Source organism: Mixophyes fleayi, chromosome 9 (assembly GCF_038048845.1).
Source record: "Mixophyes fleayi isolate aMixFle1 chromosome 9, aMixFle1.hap1, whole genome shotgun sequence".
NCBI classification, from domain to species: Eukaryota; Metazoa; Chordata; class Amphibia; order Anura; family Limnodynastidae; genus Mixophyes; species Mixophyes fleayi.
The window spans coordinates 79,975,268-79,989,155 of record NC_134410.1 but is presented as its reverse complement, the minus strand read 5'-3'; positions in this window follow the sequence as shown (position 1 = coordinate 79,989,155).

Here is a 13,888-nt window from a genome sequence, read left to right as displayed (position 1 = left end):
AACTTGCTATACACAGACCACTGTCTTTCCTCACGTTTCCTTGTCCATCTGGTTCCTCGTGTACATACATCTACTCATTACCAGTTGCTGCTAGTCATAGACTTTCCTTGAGCATTCTCTCACCATCTGCTGTTTCTCCGGTTCCGTTGTCACCCTGCTACCAGAGAACCATAGTACCAGCTATATTACTCTGGTAAGTCCATAATCTGGTGATATCCTGGGCAAAGACTCCTAGTGCCCGTGACACACATACACTGCATAATTTACAGAAGTTGTCCAGAAGAGACCCACAGTCACAGTTAGTACTGTCATATTGGGGCATTTAACAAATGGTGGGTGTCTCAGGGGAGGTACCGTTCTGACATTCTAGACTAAATATTTGGTAGCAAAGCCTTTGGTCAAAATAACTGCAATCAGTTAAGTGTCTAGTCTTGAACTATTCTGGGTGCTTTTTAAAGTGTGTTTGGGTCATTGTCCTGCTTTTTTTCTGAAAATATAGGGGTAATGCGCTTTACCAAAAAGCTGTCATTTGGTCTCATCTGTGCACAGGACATTCTCCCAGAAGGAATTTGACTTTTTCAGGTGTGTTTTGGCAAACTCCAGTCAGACTTTCTTATGTTGCTCTCTCAGCAGTGGGGCCCTCCAGGGCCTCCTATCATATAACAGTCTTTCATTGAGTTGATGATGGATCATGCTAGTAAAAAATGACACACCTTGTATCCAGATCTTGCTTAAGGCTTTGGAGGGAGGGCGGGTAGGGGCATTTAAGACACGGGGCCCCTATGGTCCAAGATTAAGACTTAAGAGAGTTACTTACTAACCCAATTTTGAATCATATGGTTCTGAATATACTGCACTATTATAACCCTGGATGTTCTTATTGAATAATGAATGCCCAGTTGATGATCTTAATTAATTAACTAATAAGCTTCTTTGTATTTCAGTATCATCTCTATGCAGATGATACACAAATGTATCTATCCTCTCCTGATCCCTCACCATCTGTGTTGTCTAGTGTTACTGACTGTCTTTCTGCCATTTCATCTTGGATGTCCTCAAACTCAAACTTTCAAAAACAGAATTAATAATATTCCCACCCAACAATAGAAGCTTCCTGCCTGACATTTCTGTTGACAACATATTATTATTATTATCATTTATATTTATAGCCATAAATCCCACCCCGCAAGTTCGCTGCCTAGGTGTAATCCTTGACTCGCAACTATGCTTTGTTCCAATTCTATATTTACATCATGCTGCATATATATAAAAAACATTTCCAGAATACGTATTTATCTCACACAAGTCACTGCAAAATCGTTAATTCATGCAATCATCATCTCCCACATAGACTATTGTAATTGCTATTGTAATTGCACCGCTGCAAGTTTCAGCTCTTTGCTGTCACATCTTTTGAAAGCATGCCAACGGTCTATACACGAATACAAAAGGAAGCTTTAGACAGAGAGTAGTTGATAGCCAGGACAGCAGCTGAGAGATCAGAAGCAGAGATACAGTACTGTAAGCTGACTCTGAACGCTCAGAGACTGGAACCGGGAGACAGTGTAGTTCTGGATCAAGATCATGGAGCATAATAATCTGACAGTGATTTACTGTCAGAAGTAATGTTAAATACTCTCTTCATTACAGAAAATTACTAACACTTGGAAGAGGGTGAAGTATAAGTATTAAAAATGCTCAGGTTGATTAACTGATTTATATCTCAAATGTCTTCTGAGTATGTTCAGAATGTTAGGCTGATTTCCAGATTTTGACATATTAAATATCTCCCCTAGGTCATTAAGGTAAACTCATAGCCCCACACCAAAGCTTACTATATATATTGTTAAAGTTATACTTGCAGCATTGAAATTTAATAGCAAAAGTCTGGGCCCCCCGCTATCATCCAAAAAATCCCTATTTAAACCAAAACTGCAGAGGCTTCTGTAGTAGCAAAGAAGATTAATTGTACAGTGTATTTTACATTAGTAAATGAGTTACTATTACCTTTTAAAAATTAACCTTAGAACTCACTGGAAAAAATAAATCAATCATATTTAATAAATAATTGTTTAAATTATGTTACTTATAGCTGGAATCAGAGCTGGATTAAGGCTTCGGGGGGCCCGGGGCACTTAAGACAGGGGGGCCCCTAAGATCTAAAATTAAGGGCATAGTGACACATCCTGCATTACATCACGTACAGCCCACAGTATGACACTTACAGCTCTCCCAAAGGGCTCGCTTAGGTTGTCTGCATAAGAAAAATCATTGCTTCCAAAAACTAAAATACTGTACATTAAAACAATCATCAAAACACCACATTAAAATGGGTATTGACACCACACATTAAAACTAGCAATGATATCACACATTAAAAATACCATTGATAATGTACACTAAAACTAGCAATGATACCGCACGCTAAAACTAGCAATGATACCGCACTTTAAAAATAAAATTTATAATGCACATTAAAACTAGCAGTTATACCGCAAATTAAAATACCATTGATAATGCATCACTGGTCATGGCCAGGCCACCCTCCTACAGACAAAAAAACTACATTGTTGTGTACACCATTGAACGGTCACCAAAAATTGGGATTGTCCCACTAGAATCACAACATTTCACAGACTTTGCTGCTCTCTCCTACCTGTTCTTCTCACTTTCACCACCTGTGATGCAGGTTTCTTTAGTTGCGGCTTGTCTGGATCCTGGAATGTTAGGGGCCCTATTTGGAGAAAAAAAATGGGTACATTTAGAAAATTACAGCCACCCCCGGCGTTAAATCAGTACCACCCATGATTAATAATTAGGCCTTCCTCCAGCCCCAGGATTAAAATAATAGTATTCACATTTAATAAATAAACCTATTTCCCTCCCTACAAACAGCCCCAGCAATAAATTAATAGTATTTACATTTCAGAAATATACCTATTTCCCGCAACCGTCACTGCCATTAAATAACATTCTCCCCAAACCACCCCATCTTAAATTAATTGTCCCCACTATTGTGTCTCTCCCCCCCCCTTTTTTCTCATGCTGTGCCTCTCCCCCTTTTTCCTTACTGTGCCTCTCTTCTCCCCCTTTTTCCTCCATAGTGTGCCTTTCTTCTCCCCCTTTTTCCTCCATAGTGTGCCTCTCCTCTCCCCCTTTTTCCTCCATAGTGTGCCTTTCTTCTCCCCCTTTTTCCTCCATACTGTGCCTATTCTCCCCCTTTTTCCTCCATACTGTGCCTCTCTTCTTTCCTTTTACCTCCATAGTGTGCCTTTCTTCTCCCCCTTTTTCCTCCATACTGTGCCTATTCTCCCCCTTTTTCCTCCATACTGTGCCTCTCTTCTTTCCTTTTACCTCCATACTGTGCCTCTCTTCTCCCCCTTTTACCTCCATACTGTGCCTCTCTTCTTTCCTTTTACCTCCATACTGTGACTCTCTTCTTTCCTATTTCCTCCATACTGTGCCTCTCTTCTTTCCTTTTACCTCCATACTGTGCCTCTCTTCTTTCCTTTTACCTCCATACTGTGCCTCTCTTCTTTCCTTTTACCTCCATACTGTGCCTCTCTTCTTTCCTTTTACCTCCATACCGTGCCTCTCTTCTCCCCCTTTTACCTCCATACTGTGCCTCGCTTCTTTCCTTTTACCTCCATACTGTGACTCTCTTCTCCCCCTTTTACCTCCATACTGTGCCTCTCTTCTTTCCTTTTACCTCCATACTGTGCCTCTCTTCTTTCCTATTTCCTCCATACTGTGCCTCTCTTCTTTCCTATTTCCTCCATACTGTGCCTCTCTTCTTTCCTATTTCCTCCATACTGTGCCTCTCTTCTTTCCTATTTCCTCCATACTGTGCCTCTCTTCTTTCCTATTTCCTCCATACTGTGCCTCTCTTCTTTCCTATTTCCTCCATACTGTGCCTCTCTTCTTTCCTATTTCCTCCATACTGTGCCTCTCTTCTTTCCTTTTACCTCCATACTGTGCCTCTCTTCTTTCCTATTTCCTCCATAGTGCCTTTCTGCGTTATTCCCTTTTTTTTTTTACTTACCTTTCTGTTAGCTTCTTTCTTCTCCTCTCTTCTGTCTTCTTTTTTCTTTCCTGGTTCTCTCCGCGCTGCTCCTCACTGAATGACAGGCGTGACTTGATGACGTCACGCCTGTCATTCAGTATCAACAGTGCAGAGAGGAGGGAGGAGGAGGGACACCAGCGCCGCGGTGAGTAGTGTATCTTTTTTTTTTTTTACTACCCGGCTCTCCCCACCAACGAAGGGAGCCCCGAACCCCCCCCTCACCGCTGCCGCCGCCGCCGCCATTTAAAAGAGTAAAACAAACAAAAATAAAAAAATCAGTATAAGTTATGCGCGCGGCGGCGGGGGGCCCTCGGAGAGAGGGGGGCCCGGGGCACGTGCCCCCTGTGCCCCCCCCCTTAATCCGGCTATGGCTGGAATAACTCTATTAAAATGAGTGAGCCTACACTAATCACAGAGAATATCTCCCACATCGACTACTGTAATTCCCTCCTTACTGGTCTTCCCAAAATCAGACTCGAGCCCCTACAATCTATTTTGCATGCAGCGGCTAGATTGATCTTCCTTGCAAATCATTTTACATCTGCTGAGTCACTCTGTCAGTCTCTACCTTGGTTGCCTGTTTTCAACGAATCCAATATAAAATTCTTCTAACAAACAAGGCCATCAACAAAATTGCACCAACATACATCTCCTCCCTTGTCTCAAAATATCTCCTAAATCGATACCTCCATTCTGCACAAGATCTGTGTTTCTCTTCCACTCTCATCACTTCCTCCCATTCTCGGTTACAGGACTTTTTGGGCTGCACCCACTTTATATAATTCACTCCCTCACACCATAAGACTTTCCTCTAGTCTTCAAACCTTCAAGAGTTCTCTGAAAACCCACCTCTTAAGACAAGCTTATAATATTCCTCTACACCTTCTATTTTTTATTTTTTTTAATTCAAGTATTTTTATTGGGGGTTTTTTTCAAAAAAGAAACAAACAAACATACAAAATAAAGAAAACATACAAAGAGAAGCAATCGCAAGTATAGCACAGTCAAAATCAGGAGAATTATCCATATAACTAGAACACAAATTACATCATATGTGCTAAACTCCTTCAAGATTATAAATCAAATATGCCCACGTATGAATGACCACACAGGTACAAGAAGAAGGCCCACATAATTTAACCCATAACCCAGTGGTTCCCAAACTGTGTGCCATGGCTCCCTGGGGTGCCACAGCGAACTCAAAGGGGTGCCACGGCCAGGGCCGATGGTAAGCAAGGCGGGGTCCTACTTGGTAATTATTTTGGCTTAGGGGTGCCTTGAATAAATTATTGAGACCCTAGGGGTGCCTCAAACTGAGAAAGTTTGGGATCCACTGCCCATAACCCATAGTGGCGCAACTGGACAGACCATGCATGTTGCCAAGTATGTGACAATTGACATTAAACGTTTGACATTTTTACATTTGACATGGGGACCTGTAGACTTAAGTATTCAGGATCTACTGTCTCTGGGAATCAAGTGCGCATAAGGACTCAAGCCATCTATAGCATATGGCCTCAAAGGTCTTTAGGGCCTGCCTGCTGGTATACACAAACCTCTCATGCCCAAAGCAGTGCTTTCCAACTTTTCAAAGGTCTTTAGGGCCTGCCTGCTGGTATACACAAACCTCTCATGCCCAGAGCAGTGCTTTCCAACTTTTCAAAGGTCTTTAGGGCCTGCCTGCTGGTATACACAAACCTCTCATGCCCAGAGCAGTGCTTTCCAACTTTTTATTGTGGGACTTGCTGGAGCCAACCAGAGTCTTTTGCTATCATAAACAACTGGGAAATATAGAGTTATGTCTGCTTGTTAACCGTATCCTTCAGGCGAGGCCCAAATAGACATGTGGCCGGTGACCATAGAAGAATCTCAATTTCAGTTTTTTGAATACAGTGAGTGACCCTATGCCAGAAAGATGTATGATGGGGCACTCCCAAAGAAGATGCCAAAAGCTGCTAATTTCTGAGTTACATTTTGGGCAATTGGGAGTATTATCAGGGTGGAATTTTGCCAATCTAGTAGGGGTCGAGTAAGCCCTGTGTAAAATGAAAACCTGTATTTGTTGCAACTTTAAGGATGATGTATAACCACCTGAGTTGTCAAGATCAATCCCCCAGTCCTTATCAGAGGACCTATATCTATTTCCCACTGGTTTTTCAAACCATCCAAATCACCCATCGTAGATTTATATAGGAGATGTGAATACATAAATGAAATCAAATCCTTGTAACCTAGGGTTTGTAATTGTTTTCTCAAGGGGGGATATAACAATTGCCAGTGATTTCCCCTTAAACTGTGTTGTTACAACATGTCTCAATCGGAGGTAGGAGAAGAACATTGTTCTCGGTATGGAGAACTCCATAGACATCTGATCAAAGGATTTGAGAACATCCATGTCATATAGTTGACCAAGAACTTTTACACCATATCGGGACCACCGTCTGGACCATTCCACCAAGTCCAATTTCTTTAGCTTTTTTTTTTAGTGACGGTATATCCCACCATTGTATTACTAATTGTCCATATCTTAATTGCTTGTATTAGTAGAGGGGAAGCCCGTGAATTGAGCCGTCCCGACAGCAATGACTGTAAAGGCGTATGGTTGGCTGTCACAGGCACTAGGAGTTCTGCCCAGGATTCACCAGGTTACTATGCTTACCAGAGGGGCGGAGTTTGCACAGAGGTCCTCTGGCCGCAGGGTGAATAGTGGAACGTATATAACAGCAGATGGAGAGAGGATGCCAATGGAATTGATGATAGTCAATGACTTCTAGCTATACTGGTAGATGAGTCAGCGACTTGCAGCTATATTGGTAGATGAGTCAGCGACTTGCATCTATAGTGGAAAGGCAGGTTTGAACCACGGAGACCAGGGTGGAGGTGAGCAGGTGAAGGAAGGTAACGGGAGAGTCAGTGGTCTGCGGATAGCAAGTTGTACCACTGCTGTGATGGGAAGACTTGTCCAGGTGCAGATAGGTAGCAGGGAAGTCAGTGGTCTGCGTACAGCAAGTTGTACCACTGCTGTGATGAGAAGACTTGTCCAGGTGCAGGTAGGTAGCGGAGAAGTCAGTGGTCTGCGTATAGCAAGTTGTACCACTGCTGTGACGAGCAGACTTGTCCAGGTGCAGGTATGTAGCGGGGAAGTCAGTGGTCTGCGTATAGCAAGTTGTACCACTGCTAGTAAGTGAGGAGTTGTTCAGGTGCGGATGAATGGAGGCATGAAAAGAGTCAATAACTGTATGAAGACAATGAGAGCACAGAGCAACTTGTTCCAAACAGATATGCAGCGTTACTGCTAATAGTCTATGACGGTATGTATACCGCTGCTGAGTAGAGAGACTTGTACTAAGCGGATATGCGGGATAATAACTGATAGTCAATCACAGGTATGCATATCGCTGCTGAGTACAGAAGCTTGTTTCAAACAGATATGCAGCGTAACAACTAATAGTCTATAGCGGGTATGGATACCGCTGCTGAGTAGAGAAGCTTGTCCTAGGCGGATATGCAAAGTAACAGTTGATAGTCAATAACAAGTAAGCATACCGCTGATGAGTAGAGAAGCTTGTCCACGAGGATATGCAGGCACAGCAGGAGCGCTGAACGGCTGTAGCGGGTATGGGAACCGCAGGTGAGCAGAGCAGGTAATCCAGCAGACAGCTGAGGACATGAGCAGGATACAAGAGTCTGTAGCGGTTATGGGAACCCCAGGTGAGCAGAGCAGGTAATCCAGCAGACAGCTGAGGACACGAGCAGGATACAGGAATCAGTAGCGGGTATGGGAACCCCCGATGAGTAGAACAGGTAATCAGCAGAAAGCTGAGGACACTAGCAGAACACAGGAGCACCTTCAGAGACTCACAGGGAATGAGACTCAAGATCAGGCAACGATGTAATGAGCACAGGTGCCTTAAATAGGGAAAGGTGCCTGATCCACCAATTAGATTAAAAGCAAAAGGTCATGAGTTCTTGGATGCTGCGCATGCGCAGTCCATCCAGATGGCGGATGGCCGCGGCTCAGGACAGACGCCGGCAGGAAGGCTAGAGATCCACGCACCAGCGCAGAGGCACTCACGGTCCGGTGAGTGACATTGGCATTTAATCGGTGCACTAATTCCCAATGTAGGTCATGATATTCAGGATCAGAGACCCATGCTTTAAGATGAGCCAACTGAGATTCAATATACCGTATATACTCGTGTATAAGCCGAGTTTTTCAGCATACTTTTGTATGCTGAAAAGGGGCACTCGGCTTATACACGGGTGAACTTACCTGGTGTCCGGTCCCTCGGCTTCAACTTCTGCATATGCGTTCCAACACAGGAAGTTCGGCAAACCAAAAAAAAATCTCTCTCTCTCTCTCTCTCTCTCTCTCTCTTTTTAATTTACAGTGCAATTACATAATGAACAAACAATACAGCCACCATGTTCATACATTTATATCCCTACCCCTTATATACCCCTTTATTTAGGTTAGGTTGTACCCAATGCCAATGATTTTATAATCATTTATGAATGTTCCTTGTCATCTACTGTTATTTATGGTTTAGCTAAAAATGATTTCATAGATTGAACCTATCATTTTTATTTAGGTTTTTAAATTAGCGCTCTTTTCCACCCTAGGCTTATACTCGAGTCAATAAGTTTTCCCAGTTTTATGTAGTAAAATTAGGTGCCTCGGCTTATATTCGGGTCGACTTATACTCGAGTATATACGGTAATACAATTTCAAGTTAGGAAGTGCCAGGCCCCCAGAGGATCTAGACCTGTACAGCAAGCTGAGTTTGACTGTAGCCCTCCCCAAACCGGAGAAATCAAGTATTGGTAAATGTTGCATAAGATGGAAGGTGGGATATATTTATTCTGCCAGAGACAGAGAGTGAGAGCTTCCTCCAAACATGAGTTTTCAATTTAAGATACTCAATTTGGGGCTGCAAGTTCAGCTCTACATATTCTGAGGGGTTATTAGTAATCCATATTCCCATATATTTAAATTTGGGTGTCCATTTTAATTGGAGATCTTTCAATGGTGTCACAGGACATTCCCAAACCAATGGAAATACGCTAGATTTGTCCCAATTGATTCTCAACCCAGAGAAGCCCCCAAATCTGTCAACTGCCCACAAGAGAGCTCTTAGGGAGTCATCATGATCCAAAAGGAACAGTAGCATGTCATCGGCTTATAACGCCACCTTGTTCTCCCTGTGTGCTGATTTAAGTCCTTTAAATTGGCTATCATGACGGATCAGACAAGCAAGAGGCTCTATTGTCATTGCAAACAGCACCGGGGACAATGGGCAAACCTGTCTAGTGCCCTGCTCCAACTGGAATGGCTGAGATAACCATTAACGCACATTCGTGCTACAGAGTGAGAATACAGGAGCTTAACCCAATTTATAAATTTCAGACCCAAACCAAACCGAGATAGCACTCCCCACAGGTATGGCCACTCTACCGGGTCGAAGTTGTAGTGTCGTTGGCCGCGTCCAAGGACACTACAACTTCGGACTCTGATGGAGGCGAACGCACCTGCAGGAGAGTGAACAGTCTCCTATGGTTAAGGCCTGGCACCCGTTTGGTCAGGATGTACAAGTTCCAACACCACCTTGTTTAGTCTCAGAGCCAATAGTTTAACCAAAATTTTTACATTGGTTGTCAATAATGAGATGAGGGCGATAGGACTTGGGATGCAATGGATCTTTCCCTGATTTAGACAGCACCACCACTATTGCTTCCCCCATAGAAGGGGATAGGGAGCCGACCTCACAAAGCTCACTGAATGTGTCTAAGGACCTGGACACATAGAAAGGTCGATGTTTATTATAAAGTTCTATAGGTATGCCATCCACTCCAGGGGCCTTACCATTGGGGAATGACATAATAGCTGCATCAATTTCCTCTAGGGTGAAGGATGAATCTAGATACTCCTTATTATCCGTGGAGAGCATAGGGAGAGAAACAGTATCCAGATATGCCTACAAAGCAACCAAATCATATTGAACCTGGGACTTGTATGTATTAGCATATTGTTTGTAAAAGACCTCAACAATATCTGGCATCAGAAATTGCTTAACCCCACTACCATCACAAATGACTGGTACGGCCGGGTCAGCCTTCTCCACCCTTGCCAGGTATGTCAAAAAACTCCCATTTCTATCACCCTGAGTGTATTGTACATGTTTTGAAAACAGAAGCTTACTTTGGATTTGCCAAAAACATAGTCGACCCACTCCCTCTGCGCTAACTGCCATGCTCGCCTTGCAGATTCAGTTCTAGCATTTATATACTGTACGTCTAATAATTTACAGGTTTTCTCCAACTACTTTTTTCTGTCTCTAGGCAACTTTTTGATCTCAGCCACACCAGTAATCAGTATCCTCCTCAAAAAAGCCTTAAAGGCACTCCAAAATATCGGTGGCCTTACAGCCTCAGAGTTATCTGCAAAAAATCCCTCCCATTGAGTCACCAATGTTGCACCAGTGCTCATAAGGAAGAGCCTGAATGGATTCAGTTTCCAGAAGGACTGACCCGTAATAGCAAAGTCAATGGACAGGAGGAGAGGCGAGTGATCAGAGTTCCCTCTGACCTTATATTCTATTATGTCGATACTAGAGAGCAGGACAGTGGAGCCAGATCAATTATTGAAAATGCATTATATGATGTGGAAAAACAGGAAATTTGGACAGCTTCTGGATACCGCAGGCACCAGACATCCATCAGGCCCAATTCGTCTATAAGGGCGGAGAAGGCTGAGGCAAATTAATTAACTACAGTATTTTTCTCCTGCCATCTATCAACAGCTTTATTCATCACATTATTGAAATCCATACATATGATAGCCAGCTGCGGAAACATTGCTATAAATTCACCACATTTCTTTAGTACCTCACTAGTGTACGTGGGGGTATACATACCGCAAGGAGAAGTACTGGAGCCCAATTAATGATGGCTTTCATTAGGACATACCTCTCTCCAGAATCCACTTGGAATTTTTCTAGGGAAACCAAGATGTCTATGCACAAGCACAGAAACCCCTCGAGAATTGGTGGTGTGAGTGGAGTGGTAGGCGTTTACCAAACATGATTTTTTTAAGGAGAGTACTCTTTCACCACGTATATGGGTCTCAAGCAAACAAACAATGTCAGGGTCGTTTTTCCTAATTTGGTGGATAACCAGAAAACGTTTCACATTGTTATTTAAACCCCTTATCAACATGCCATTGTAGCAAATCCCTAAGGTCCCCCTGCTCTAGAACCCTCACAACTGCAGAGCATACATCATCCAGGAACAATTTAAGCACAAATAAACATTGGTCACACTATTGCAATAGCATAATAACTACAATCTATACTAAAGCTGATTAACCTTATCACTAAAACCCACACGCCCACCCTGTATACTCTACCCAAACTAAAGTATACTTTAATCCCTACCTATACTTATCTTAGGAAACTCAGCAAGCCAGCACATGGCCCCCTGCTGAGCCTGCTCTGTTCAAGACAGCCCAAGCCCAACAAGAGAAGCCGTCTGCCTACCAGCAGCGTAAAAGGGTAAGGTCCCACCAAAAAGACAAGAAAAAGAGAAATACAAGAGAAAAGCAAGAAATAAGAAGGCGGGGGAAAGGGAAGGGGCAAACTGAGATTGGCCTTAAAGCCATGAGCCCTCTAGCCCGTTACATCTTATAGTGGCATTGATATACCAATAGATCTTATCAACACATGTTAAACAACATTAGGAAAATAAACATTGGAGGTTCCATTATGAGTGACCGTTCCAATATATGATGCATAAGAAGATTCGTTACCAAAGTGTCCCGAGGACAAGAGAAACAAATGGTACTCATCAGGTGTCCTTTGTCAGTGTACACAACCAGCTAGACGGTCAATCCAGGTAGCAGCCTCTCTGGGCGTATCAAAGAAGGATGTGCAGCCCTCCAAGACCAACCTCAGCTGGGCGGGAAAGTTCATAGCGTAAGGAATCTGCAAGTCCCGTAATCTTTTTTAAACCAGAATGAAATGAGTCCTGTTTTGTTTGTACATCCATTGTGAAATCGGGATACACCGCTACTCGTTGACCATTGTATTCCATGGGGTCCTTCTATCTGGCCAAGAGCAACAAAACATCTTGGACATGGTATTGCAGGAGTTTGGCTATAAACGTGCGGGGAGAGGTTCCAGGTGGTGGTGCCTGGGCAAGAGTACGGTGGGGCCTCTCCACCTTAAATTGGGCTGTAAAAGAATCTGTTCCAAACAGTTGAACCAAGCACTTCTCCAAGAAAGCCTTAGGGGCAGCAGCCTCCGCCTTCTCAGGCAGCCTAACCAAGCAGATGTTATTATGGCGTAGACGCTCTTCGTTATCCGTAAGTTTTTGCTTGAACGGGACAACTTGTGATTCCAGACCCAAAAACAGGCCCAACACCGGTGCAGAGACATCCTCCAATGTAGATATGCAAGTCGACACCTCACCCACTCTCTCCCTGATTTTCTGCATGTCATGGCAGAGAAGGGAAAGGTTGGCCTGCACCTCTCCAATTTTTTCAGTCATATGTTTTTCAGATGTGCCAATGGCCTGCAAGACCTGTTGTAGCTTGACCTCTGTGTCAGTCGTAGGAGCTGGTAAAGGAGGAGAGGCGGAGGACCGCAACGGCACAGTACGGGACATCTCCTGAGCCAGTGGAAGCTGTGAAGGAGCGAGCAAAACACTCCATTTTTCCGGCTGCAGCAGATTAGCCGTGCTTGCCCATAATTTTTTGAAGAGAGGTAGTATAAAGCCGCATAGTAATGCAATAGCGTAGTTATCATACAGTCTCGTATACATTTGAGTGCCAAATACAACAGGTATCTATTTCTCAGGAGTTGTAATGCTGACTATGAGTGCAGAGGATCAGAGCCGCTGGTCAAGTTACAGTCAAGTGCACTCACCTTCCACCATATGTTACAGCATAAAGCACATTCTCCCAGCCTTTAAGTTAGTGGTGAAAGGTTACAGGCTGCAGGAGTTCAGAGTTTGGAGTGAGCTAGGGCTGCGTGTATTAATCAGCTACAGTCCCTTGGGCAATAGAGAGTTAAAACGGTCACACAGGTGTCCAAAGTGTAAACGATCGTACCTGTACCCAACCTGGAGTATGCCGTCGAGAAGCATGGGGAGATTCTCCTCCATCACATAGTGGCGCGGTGCACAGATACTCAGTCCTGCCCTTCTGCTCCACGGGAGGTGTCTGTCCCCCCTGAGTTCGCCCGGGGGTGTGAAGTGGTGGGAAAAAGAGAGGACAGACAGATCTGCAGGCGGTTCCCCCTCAACTGGTTCACAGATGGGGTCAGCGCTGATCACCGAAGCAGCTCACCAGGCCCGACCAAGGGGTCTTCAGTACAGTACAGATGCTGGTAAATCTTTAGGGGCAGGCAAGAGAGCCGATCCTCCGGGAGCCACCGCACTCAACCACTTGGCAAATGGGTAGCTAGTCCAGCACTGGGTATCACACGGAGGGGTCCGGTACACATTAGCAGAAAAGCTGTAATCGGCGCACATGCACCGTCCCAACCACCACCACACAAGAAGGGCTCTAGCGGGGACAAAAAAAGCACCTCTCAGGCACGGTGGCCAGCAAAACCACAGATCCTCTTTGTCAGCAACAAATCAGGAGACCGGTTCTATGTCCACACCGGTACCAGAGTCACCGCACAGGAGGTTAACAGGATACATGGGCTGGAGAGCAAGCAACGATGCGTGCTACTCCATGCTTGTCCAGGCCACGCCCCTCTAGCACCCTCTTTACCTCCCTAGGTTTTTCTATTACCATCCTCTACATAGCTAAAACAAGACAAC